General features: G+C 44.1%; 1 protein-coding gene and 1 long non-coding RNA gene across 2 annotated transcripts in view; one reads left to right on the top strand and one right to left on the bottom strand.

The window, feature by feature from the left end:
- LOC142303774 (uncharacterized) overlaps nucleotides 1–3,651 on the top strand; it is a 116,530-nt gene extending 112,879 nt beyond the window's left edge. Inside the window, exon 3 of the long non-coding RNA XR_012753051.1 lies at nucleotides 2,134–3,651. This is a non-coding gene — a long non-coding RNA (uncharacterized LOC142303774). The remainder of the gene's footprint in view (nucleotides 1–2,133) is intronic.
- The window catches only part of PSTPIP1 (proline-serine-threonine phosphatase interacting protein 1), a 193,645-nt gene that overhangs the window by 116,086 nt on the left and 64,651 nt on the right, over nucleotides 1–12,908 (bottom strand). The window lies entirely within an intron of this gene.

Raw genomic sequence — 12,908 nt, 5'->3', positions numbered from 1 at the left:
AGGAGGACACACAGGGGAAAAAGCATGAACTACTTATTCACAGATGACACAGCCAGGAGTTCAGCAAGGTTCATCAATATACTGCTGATGACAATCCCTTCTCAATCACTATATTTTCCCCATGTAAAATGATAACAGGTATACTCCTCTCAGGTGAGGGTGCTGTTCCAGCAGTGTCGGTGGCTGCAATCCTGGGGCTTGGATGACAATGTTATGTCTTGCAAGATCTGACACCCGGAGAAAGAGTAGCTGCAGCTATAATTTCTTCTGCGTATCTAAGGAAGTTAGAGTGAAACAGCCGCTGATTGACTGCAGGGCTTGTGAGGCGCCCCACGGGGCAGGTGTTTGGTGTTTTAACCTACTCGTTGCCGGGTCGGGGGTGCAGATGCTCTGCAATGTCACAAGGTGGCCTGGCCCAGTTCCGTTACCCTGAGGCATACAGGAAGGAGGGTTGGGGAGTAGTAGGGAGAATGGAGGTGGTGGTTGGAGGCTTAGGAAAGTCTTTTAAGATCTTTTAAGATTGTGACGCCACCTGTGGTACGCAGCCAGGGATGGGCCGCTGCTGCGGATGCTGCTCTCCGGGGCTGATGGTGAGGGTCGCAGCCGGGATGGTGCCATAGGCGGAGAAGGATTACCCCAGGGAGGATGATGGAGGACGGATGGGGTGGTGGTAGTCCCCCGTTGGCGCTGCAGCGCTGGGCGACGGCAAAGGAGAGGCAGAGACAGGGGCTGCAGTTCCAGGTCTTTTACTCATAGGTAGTTCAGGCTCTGCTGCAGAGTATCGATCTCTGCCACGATGGGTTCCAGCCTATCCCGGATAGTCGGCGGTCACCGCCGGTGCCCGTGAAAGTCTTTTAGTGAAGTGTCCCTCAATTGCTTTCTGGAACCCGGGCCAAACCTCTTGCTCCAAGCCACAGGCCCACAAAGAGAGAAAAACACTAACTCCTATTGTCAGTGCTAGATGTTATCCCAAGCTGTGCCCGGGAAGGTTCTCCTTTAAGTGTGTTGGTTGCGCCTACGTCTACTCCAAATGGTGCCCGCCCCAGTGGTTGTCCTCGCGACTGGGAAAGTCCCATGCTTCGTGATGTCTAACTCCCCTGTCTGCCCTAGCCCAACCCCCTGTGGGAAGGCACCTTACTGTTGTATGTGAGTGTTTTGTGAAGGCAATGGCAGGTTAACTCCTTCCTGACCCGGGACAGATATTACTCCATTAAAAGTGGTGTAATACCCTGTGGCACCTGAAGCCCAGGGGTGCCACACTTGCATAACATAACAATGGTACGTGAGCCCAGGGAAGGACATTGCCAACACTGCTGAAACAGCTCCCGCACTGTAGGTGAGTAAAGGTTATATTATTTTACAAGGGGGAAATATAGTGATTGAGAAGGGGATATCTGAGTGCTGGACAACTGCTTTAATAAATTTAGTTTGTATATGAATTCTGCCTGAGTGTGCAACTCTCACTGACCCCTTCTCATATCAGTTTATTAACGGTAGCATGTTATATCACATCCAGGGTGAGTGCCACCTATTCCTTCTACTGCAAAAGAAAAGTTTGTGACAGTCATCCTTTTTGAAGGGAAGCACCACACACAAGGCTGTGAGTTCAGGTGAACCCTTTTATATGAATAGCAGTAGGTCTTTAGCATCATACAGATTCCATACAACTTGGCCACAACCCATTTTTTCCTGGCCTCCTGATGAACATTAACATGGTGGGTAAACGCATCGGCCCATGCTGTAAGGCGTTATCTGAATGGAAGTATATATATTTTTTTACTACATTTCTTGTACAGTTCATTAAAATATTGGCTTTCTAAGGTGTTTGAGGAGTCAAAAAAGAACACTAGATAAATATCATCTCTATTTTATACTGTGTATCCATTGACATCTAATATGGTCTGACTGTTTCTAGGTTAAGTGAACCTTGGTGCCATATAGTGTTTCCACCCTTTTTTTTCTGCCATCCATTTGACCAATGTTCCTTAGAACTTACCCTATAACCACTCTATTTTATGTCCAGAAACTAGCTATATAAATTGCTCAATCAGAATATTATAACCGTATTTATGATCTTTATTGCATATCCAATTAAACTTTACAGTTTTAATGGAAATTTTTTTCTATTTGTAGGCACTATTTATTGATCCCTTTTTCAAGAGTCTGCAGTCAGAATACCTGATGGTTAAGGAACCAGAGCAAAGGAACAAGGTAATACGACAGTCAAACAAAGTCAGAGGTCTGGCAGCAAAAGGTCAATTCCAAAAGTACAGTTACCTGAGGCCAATAAGCACCACTAAACAGAAGGCTAAGACTGGCAGTGCTCTGGGATAAACTGCTCAGTTAAATAGCTGGGCAATTACCAGGAACAGGGAATACCGGTAGAAACCCTGCACCCACAGTATGACATTGGATGACTTGAGCTATCACTCAAAACATTGACAGCTGAGCACAGAACTGACATCTCAGAATGCCCTGATAACTGAGTGGAGGAAACGTGACAGTATCCCTTCTTCAAAGTGGGGGCCACCAGACCCCCAGATTTCCCAAGTAACCTCCGATGGAAGGCCCTGATCAAAGAATCGGCCCTTACAGAATGAGCCGGAACCCAGAATCTCCCCTCAGGTCCGTATCCCTTTCAATTAAACAGATATTGAAGAGAATTCCAGAAATTCTGAGAACCCAAAAATCCTCTGAACCTAGTTTTCTAAACCCCCATCAACAGAAAAAGGAGGGGGCAGAGACGAGGGCGTCAACACTTAAGGTACAAATTCCTTTAACAGCAATCTATTGAAAACGTTAGGGATACGAAAAGAATGAGGAAGTTTCACTGAAAAGGCAACTGGATTGACTACCTCCAGAATCACAGATGGGTCAATAAATTTGGTACTCATCTTTGTCGATGGCACTTTCAGCTTAATATGTTTGGAAAATAACCAAACCTTATCTCCTACTTTGAAGACAGGACCTGCTGAAAGCTTCCCATGGGCCTTCCAATTTTGATGACGTTGAGCCACCCAAATATTCTTTTGAACCTCCCTCCCTCTGCCACCTGGATCCTGTCACGTTGGTCATTGATCAATCCTAATGCGTCAAAAAAGGCATCAACAGAAAACTGTTCTGGGGGAGCGGAGACAAAGAAAATGCCCAAGTCTGAAGTCCCCCTTGCAGTAGTGACATGATTATTCACACCTAGAAGAAGTAGTACCCCACAGAGATGGGAAGAAAGGTCATGCCTGTAATAACGGTGTGAAGAATAAAAGTAAACAAATCTGGTTGGCTAAGTGAACTCTGGTGTTGCATGATTGACGACCCACCTACAGTATGTCGATGGCTGGTAGCAGGAGTGATGGAGACTGGCCCGATGCAGCAAGTGCCATGCACCCTTCCAGAAGTTTGTCCCGCACCCAGAGTCTCCTTGACGAAGGAGAGACGCATGATAGTCGAAAGTATAGGGGTCAGGTATAAGGAGAGCATGCCAAGATTAAGGGGATAAATAGGGGCATAGTCAGGTCACAGTCTGAAGTCAGAATACCTGGAGGATAGCGGATTAGAGCAAAGGAACAAGGCAAAAGAACCTTCAAACAAAGTCAGAGGTCTTGCAGCAAAAGAAAAATTTACAGATAACTGAAGCCAAAAAGAATCAGTAAACAGAAGGTAGGCTACTTTCACACATCAGTTTTTTGGCATCAGGCACAATCCGGCGTGTGCCTGATGCAACTGATCCGGCGCAGAAAATGCAAAAACGGATGCGCCGGATCTTTTTTTTTTTTTTTTACAGATCCGGTATACCTGATCCGTCAAAAAATGGATTTTTGCATTTTGCATTTTTGCGTTTTTGCATCCGTTTCGTCCGTTTTTTTTTTTTTTGCTGAATCCATTTTTTTACAAAAAATTGGAGCATGCTCGGTTCAAAAAAACGGATCCGGCGGCCGCATCCATTTTTTGCCGCATTACGCCGGATCCGGCGTCCATAGGCTTCCATTGTAAATCACACCGTATCGTGCCGGATCCGGCGCGATGCGTTTTTTTGTCAGAGACAAAAAATGTTACAAGAGACGTTCCATCCGGCCGCTGCATTAGCCAATTACGATTGATCCGGCAAAAGCCAGATGCAACGCAAGGCCATCAGGCACAATCCGGCGCTAATAAAAATCAATGGGGATAAAATGGATCCGACGCCAGATCCGTTTTATCCGTTTTTTTCCGGATTGTGCATGATGGAAAAAAACTGATGTGTGAAAGTAGCCTAAGACTATCAGTGATCTGGGATAAACTAGTTAGCTAAATAGCTGGGCAATTACAGTCAACACCTGCAGAAACCCAGCACCTCTCAGTATGATAGCTCAGCATGCCATATTTCCAGGTTGGATGACTGAGGTGTCACCACTCCAACTGACAGCTCAGCACGCCCTGATAACTGAGCCGAGGAATCGTGACAACGTTATTTTGTAGTCAGCAAAATTGTTGTAGAGCAGTGCAATTAGTTCTGTAGGATTGTCAAATCATTTCATAACCTTCAATAGTAGCAATAGGAAACCGTAGCGTAAGGTTTATAGATGAGCGGACCAGAACAATAAAAACAATAAAGTTCGGTGTTCATACCAAACACAGACTTTTTAAAAAAAATCAGTGTTCGAATTCAGAGTTCAGGTTCTAAACCACTCTAGCGAGCATAGCTGTGCTCGGGTACGCTTGGTGCACGGCCTAGTGCAAGCTGCAGGCAGTCTCTGAATGCCTCGCATTGGGGGTAACAACAGCGTCATTGGATGTAGTGTGTACAAAAAATAAATAAAATAAAAAATCTGCCCAATCAGTGATTTCCAATAGGGTTCAGGTCACGTCCAAGTCCAGAACTGAACTTAAGCTAAAGTCCGGCTGAACCTGCAGAACCCGAACTTCAACGGGTCCGCTCGCTCATCCTTAGTAAGGTTGTGTCCACACTTTGAGGTCTTTTTTTTTTGCAAAAAAAGCAACATGTGAATGCAGCCTTAAGACATGATTAAATATATTCACTTAGTGTGTATTAAGAAAAACGCTGTTGCTAGTTTCTTAAGTTTCTTTGATGTATATATTTCTTTCTTTTCGGGTGTATATAAAGATGCACTGCGACAAGGCCAGCAGCTGAGTGAGCACCCGTCAGGAATCACCCTATCCTATACGTGCTGTTACACTGGGCAGCGGACTGTTTCCACTTCCTATTAGGACTTCTGCTAGCCTCATATTTAAATGTCAGCTCATCAAACGTGAGTCTATACTGGAGATACTCAGTGCATAGAACGGAAACTGAACTGGCACATGTATTTTACAAGCTGTGGAAATATTTCACCATAACATTTCCTTCCTGTGCTCATTTAAATAATTATGTTTCCTTGTTTTTTTCTGCTATTCTTCATCTAAATAGTATTGCATGAGTCATACAATTACTACAATGTAATTTGACAATTAAAAAAGTGACACCATAATTGTGATTGCATTTACACAGGATACGATATAAGGTAAGTTCAGAGAACACAGCACAACGCTGTCTTCCCAGGCATATGATATGTACTGTAGCCTAGGCCAAAGCTTCTCAATGTTGTTCTCCTGGGGCCCAACCACCAGAACATGATAAATACCTACATTTGTTTGTCACTGAACTCCCTACAAACATGAGCAAGTACAAAATAACATGACATGCTGAACATAGAGTCAGACCACGCCTCTGCTGTGGGCCCAAGGACTGTTGGCTCACAATTTGTGTTTGCCACCATAGTTAAAGTATTTTCCATCTGCTAACACAGTGAGGATCTCAGTGCTTAGAGATTTTACCAGCTTCCACTGCATTCAATCTTAGCTGTATAGACTCCTATGCACTGAGCTCTCCCTACACTTTGAATGGAAAAGAGATGGGGCAATTTATGAGGCTGTTATGCCAGCTACCTTATTTATGTAGTCATGTATACCGTATAACAGAACGTTTTTGTTTGCTAAAAAAATCCTTCAAACACAAAAAAGAGTGTGGCGCTCCTGTGGCTCCAGTCGCCACAGAGTATTGCACCTCAAAGTAAGGAGGGTTTTAACCACCGGTGTTCCACATTCACACTTTACATACAGCTTAGGAGCCTTCTCACTGGGGAGCTGGACTAGGGTAGGCAGGGGGATGGCCATTACGAAGCATGGGAATTTCCCGGTCACTAGGACAACCACCTGGGGGGCGGGTTCAACTTGGGGTAGAAGTAGGAGCAACTCACACAATCTTCAGTCAGTCTACCTGGGACATCAGGAACACCTATGGTATGAACAGGGTGCAAGACTCAAAAATATACAACTAAACAATAGGATAAAGAGTTGCACACCAGTCATAATGTATAGGGGAATAACGTACATTCTTTAATTAGTATGCATTTTCTGTCTGAGAACTCTGCCCCACCCATAGCCATGTCTCATTTCACATATATAGCTTGGTCCTTTTCTTCTCATACAGAGAAAGTTTTTAACTGCAGGTGAGGTTACACATAGGTTAGGGACCCCAAAAATAGAGATTACCTTGGCGTTTGGTTTGGGGCTCCTTTGCATTGATCAATACAATGGCTAAACATCTCTCATTCCTATTATTCATAGCAGTTATGCACATTCCATTTTCATGTTTTTCACTTTTTCAGATAGCCCATTGTATATTTCAGTCTAGCATTCCAGTAGCAGTTCTGCTTTTCATTATTCCCCCATACATTGTGGCTGGTGTGCAACTCTTTATCCTATTGTTTACCTAGGACATCAATTCTGGGACACGACACCACTATCTTGTCTTCATCTTTCTCTTACACTGGGCCTAGGCTTGGTGCGGAACATTCAGCCCTGGTTCTTCACTGCTGGAGGGGCAACTCTTACAAAGAACATTTTCCAAACACCGGTGGCTTCTTCCAACTTATCCCAACTTATCCAATGTCAACAGGTCCCATCACAGTGGTGAACAGTGCTACTGCGGCAGCGACCGGGTTACTGAAAAAACTGTGAGTAAAGACACCTAGAACCACAGCGGCCGACTCGGACTCTTATTGCCAGCGCTCCGCGCCTCGGCGCCACTGGCCACTGCCACTACTACTACTCCCCTCATCATCCTCCCCGGGACCCGCTCCACTTGTGGGGAGCGACACCATCTCATCTGCTGTCACCATCCACCCCAGAGGACAACGACAGCAGCGGCGGCTAATCCCTGGCCGCGCATCGCAGGTGGCGTCACGACAAACACCCACCTCTCTATGCCCTGCTCCCTGGGTGCCACAAGAGCATTAAAGAAAGGCTGATCTGGAGTTTTACCTGGAACCTCTCTGTAAAAATATTCAACATTCAATAAATGTACAAAATAATGAACATATGTGTAGCGCCCCTGAGGCTCTGGTCACTACAGGGTACTGCAACTCAGTTAAGGAGCAATATCTATCTGGGGTAAGTGACAGGTGGATTGCCGGTGCTCACACCAGACACATTTCACATGCAATTAGGTGCCTTCCCCACAGGGGAAAGTGGACTGGGGTGGGCAGGGAGAGTCAGCCATCCAGTAGTATGGGACTTCCCGGTCACCAGGACAACCACTGGGGGGCGGGTGACACATGGGGTATAAGAGGAGGTAGCCATGACACATAGTGGGCTTTGATGGAGGTGAGTCCCCTGAGACCAGACTGGGTGCAGGAGAGCACCAGTGCTGGTGGGACACACAGCTTATCTTGCCGTTGTGGAGCCTGGGGCCTGTGAGCTGGAGCTTGGCCCAGGTTCCTTCTGCCAGTCACTTGATAGTGAGGACAAACAGGACATTTACACTGACATCGGTAACCGCCTGGATCTTGCACCGGATAACCAGAGACTTACTAGCAGTGAACCAGGACACTCTCCGGCAATCTCCTAACCAGTGAGTAAACACCTGAACCGGAGCTCTTGTCTCGTTTCCATTATTTATCGGTGATGCCGTCTTGCGCTCCAGCGCCCACGGCCCACTACCAGCCAGCCGACCACCCTCCTGGGGCAACCACTCCGCCTGTGGGGAGTGATTCCATCTTGGCTGCAATCAACATCGACCCCCCTGGTGAGAAGAACCCTGCAGCGGCGGCACCCTACCTGGCCGCACACCACAGGTGGCATCACGACAAACTTTTATTTCATCTCCCCTGTAAATATTCCCCCTTTTAAATGCGACCCCCCAGGGTCATCGAACAGGGCCACGGCCACCCAGTGACATCTCCCCAGCAATATATCGCCCGGGACCGAGTACCCCATAGCCCTGTGGTGTCACATATGCACCACAATTTTAAAGCACCACTACAGCTTTTTTTAATTTCAGCCTTGGAATGGTGCTTTAAACCCAAGTCCCCCTGTCTTATTCTCACCCTTTAGCGTTTATCCTTTTTTGGCACCACTCTGGTCCCACAGCACAGTTACATCACAACTGCTCAATGCAACTCTATGAGAGCCAGAATGAGGCCAGAACAAGGCTCATAGAAATGTGTTGAGTTGTGGCGTCCGCTGCACTCCATGAAATACTGGAGCAGCCAGCAGGTCATAAATTGCTGGAGACCAACTCCAGCAACTCTGGAAAAAGATGAAGATGGCGGCAGGTAAGTATAAGACAGGGGGCAGGGGATTTAGGCCACATTCACATGTTCAGTTCTTAGTCAGTTCTTTTCATCAGTATTTGTAAGCCAAAACCAGGAGTGGAACAATCAGAGGAAAAGTATAATAGAAATGCGTCACTACTGCTGTATTTATTACCCACTCCTGGTTTAGACTTGCAAATACGGAGGTAAAATACTCACCAAATACTGAATGTGTAAGCATGGCCTTGAAGCACCACTCCAGCACTTAAATAACAAAAAACAAAAACCGCTGGAGTGGTGCTTTAAAATAACTTGATGTAACATATTTTAATTGCCTCAGGCTTTGAAAGTCATGAGGTGGTTAAAAGAAGTGACATGACCATTCTTTAGGCGGCTTCCAATTGCCATTATTATTTTATATATAAAATAGGAGAAAAAAAGCATTAGCAAAAAACGCAGAAACAACAAGAGATTTGACAAAGAGGACACTTTAGGAAAAAATCTGACATTTTCCTGAAGCCCCTTCTGGTTCAAAAGCTTAGTGAGCGTCTGAACCAGAGGCAACCTTTCTGCCGTTGAGAGTCACAGTTAGATCTGAAAGAGGATCAAGACTTGGGAGCCACATTCAGCTCTGAGAGAGGCTTGTGAGCCACATCCAGCTTCCACCCCCCTCACAGTAGTGATATTTAAAGCCCCCATTACTGGTATAACGACAGCCAAAGCTTTTCCACAGAAATCACACTGAGGTAGTATACTAAGATCCAGCCGTTCCTACCATACTCCCCCTTTCCAATCTGCTCTTCTATGTGTGGTCACTCACAAAAGTCACCATCTGGAAGCCTGTTTGACAGACCTGTAGACCTGGTGCTAATGCACCAAACTGGAAGACAGTCACAAGCCACACACCATTGGCCTGCAAGCCACTTGTGGATCCCGAGCCACAGGTTAGGGGCCGCTGGTCTAAAAGATGTTCACATACCCTTAGGAATATCATAATTCCCTGCAAAATCTGCATGTGTTATACAATGGATTGGGGGCAAATTTGCTACAGATTTCACAATAAATGGTGAAATCTGCTATAAATTCCCGACAAAGAATTCACATGCTGTAGATTTTAAAATCCAAGCCACGTCTATTTCTATGTGGAAATTTTTCACAACGTGTGAATGAGATTTTAAAAAATCTCAGCTATTTAGCTGGTACTGTGTTCATCTGAGTGGCAGCAAAAACACTATCAATTCATCAAACAGATTACACCAGAAAAATCGACTATAAAAGTATTACAACTTTTGACGTTTTCTGCCAGCCCAGCCACCTTTCCAAAATTGAGTGCAGCTCGGTAAAAAGGTCTGTGGCTAATCACACTTCATCAAATTCATTACAATTTACAACAGATAGCTAAGGTATATTTACGTGTCTGAAGCGTGACAGCTCTACAACATGTGCAAAATTAATGGTCATATGGGATTTTGTTTAGGAATGGAGTAAGTAATGATAGTCTTGACAAATTAGTAGGAATTTTCAAATCGTCACAGATGACCACGCAGGATGTAAGGGAATCTTCACCCACATCTTGCATTTGAGTATTTCTGTTGTGGGGTAACCGTATACATCTATAGCCTTACTTGTTCTATGAAGCTCAACTCATCTCCTAGCAAAGTCTAGCCTCACCAACTGAGGACTGAGGACACTGAGTTAGGGTCTGTCCTGATTGGATACACCTTGTGGCGGTGGGATGACTTTTACACTATTTTGATCAAAATAGTGTCAACTAAGTATCCTATGTTATTTACATCTACTATTGTATTACAGCAACAGTAGAAGAAATAGATGTGTGTAATAAAACATAACTTTTAATATTACTCTATAAAAAGACACCAACACGTACTCAAAAAGTGCATAAGTGATTAAAGTGCTACTCAACAAGTGTGTTTACACTTTTCTCCCGTCCATTGGACATCAACTGGAAAACATGCTCACTTAGATATCTCTCCTAAAAACACTTTGATCCACATGTCATAGGATATATTTATATGAGCCCTACATCTAAGACACCAAATCATTACTGTACAATCACAGAAGTGGCACCAATGTCTTCAGAACAGCATATAAATACCTCCACAAATTGTACTCCACTGCACAAAAATTCCTATTCAGGGGATATTTTTAACAATGCAATAAGTGTGATGTTGGGCAAATCAGTTAGCTAATAGCTTATACCATGCAGTGTAGCCAAAGCGGTTCCCTGGACACTTATTTATCAAACTGGAAATATTAGTGACTTTTATTCAATACATTAGTACCAAAGAGTAAAACTAAAATCGACGGGGTCATCAGTGCCTTCATGCTAGCATTCATGTTCTGCTGCATATGAACCCCCTACTCAAGGAATAATTACCTGCCAGTAGACCTGTGCAAGGTGCACAGGACCTGGAAAGTGGTGACTTGAGGCCAATATCGCTACCTAGATAGCCAGATAGAGCAGTAGAGGAGCGCGAGGAGGACACAGATGACTGGCTGAGATGGTGAGCACATTGTCCTTCCTGCAAGGAGGAGGCAGGGGGCCGGTGCAGTGCTACCGGTGTTACAGTACCTCCTTCCTTACGCTCCATCATCTCTATGTCTGATAAGAATTTCTTCTCAGAAGAGGTACATAAATATTTTCTTTGGATTCCCACGACCTCTCTTTGGGACCAAATTCCTTCCAGACAATCAGGAATAGGATCTTCCCCTTAACCCTTTTCATAATCAAGATATTCTTGCCTTCAAAGACATTTTAAGAGCAGACAGGTATAGAGCAAGAATCTTTGAAGAAGTGGCTCATGATGACTGGCTTGAGTAGGGATACATGGAAGGAATTAGGCACGAGTAAAAAAGCAGGAAGCTTTAACTTGTAGGACACGGCGTTGATTCACCTGATGATCTCGAAGAGGCTGATGAAGCGTGGACCCTACTTATAAAGGCCCTGTCACACACAGAGATAAATCTTTGGCAGATCTGTGGTTGCAGTGAAATCATGGACATATTGTTCCATTTATACACAGCCACAAACCTGGCACTGATTGTCCACAATTTCACTGCAACCACAGATCTGCCGCAGATTTATCTGTGTGTGTGACAGGGCCTTTAGACAGAACTTTGAGACAATTTTTTTTCGTGGAGAAGTGCTCACTAAGATTTAGATACATTTGTGAACAATATTTGAGAGTAAAAGGCCTTTTGAGTACATAGAAAAAGTCTTAGATCTTTGAAAAATGGGAACAAAATGACTTGGTGTATGACTTGGCATACTGTCATAGAGGCTTCATGTAAAAGGAACTAACATGTACATGAGCCAATAGATTCAGATCGTTCAGGCAACTAACACTTCAAAAAAAGTACTTTGGAAATGAAGCTTTCCTTTAAGGCTGAGTTCACATGTCCGGTAATCATCCTTTAGAACGGACCCAGCAGAATCCATTGGAAAAAAATTGTGCACACACTTTTTTTGTCTGGTTTTAAATAACTGATTTCAGCTGGATTCTGTTTTTGTTTTTTGTGTTAACATTGAAGTCTGTGGAAAACGTATGTTTAATTAGTTATCTAGTTTTCTTTCATTTGTAAAAGATCCTTTTTTACTTGCTGGATCAGTTTCAAATTGAAGATAAATAGCAATCAGTTAATGGATCTGTTTTCCATAGACTCCAATGTAAAAAAAAAAAAAAATGGATCCAGCTGAAATCAGTTTTTTAAAAACGGAAAAAAAGTTGTGTGTGCACAATTTTTTCTTCCAATCGTTTCTGCTGGATCCGTTCTAATGGATGATTACTGGACGTGAAATTAGCCTAAAAGGGTTTTCGAACAATACTAAGTAATGACATCTTAAAGTAGAATATGAAATAAAATAAACACTAGCATTACCATTGCATGTGATAATTCCTACTACTCCGCATGGTTGGTGCTAGTAGGTTCGGCAGATGGCCTATGTCATTGAATGCAGTGCTCACTTGTCAGTACTTGTAGCGCAATTATTGTTGACATGACAAGAAAACTGGCAGAAGACCACATCAACATTGGCATAGATGTGGCAAGGGATTGTCACGGGTATGTTACGAGTGACAGACAGTCATGTGGTTTCTTATAATAGAAGGTCACAGTGTTTGGCTGTGCAAAATGCTCCCTGACTTTCTATTGTTCCTGCTGTTAGTATTCCTTGCACTAAGTAGCTTTCCTGCTGGATTTTCTTCTATTCCCCTTTAGGACCCAGGGGAGCTCTCCTTCCGCCCAGCTGCTGATTATCAGTATTCCCCTTGTGCTTAAATCCTCCCATTTTCCCTGGACTTGTGCTGGTGATATTAT

Source organism: Anomaloglossus baeobatrachus, chromosome 4, assembly GCF_048569485.1.
Source record: "Anomaloglossus baeobatrachus isolate aAnoBae1 chromosome 4, aAnoBae1.hap1, whole genome shotgun sequence".
NCBI lineage: Eukaryota > Metazoa > Chordata > Amphibia > Anura > Aromobatidae > Anomaloglossus > Anomaloglossus baeobatrachus.
The sequence above is the reverse complement of the archived record's forward strand: the minus strand, read 5'-3'. Positions and strand labels throughout refer to the sequence as shown.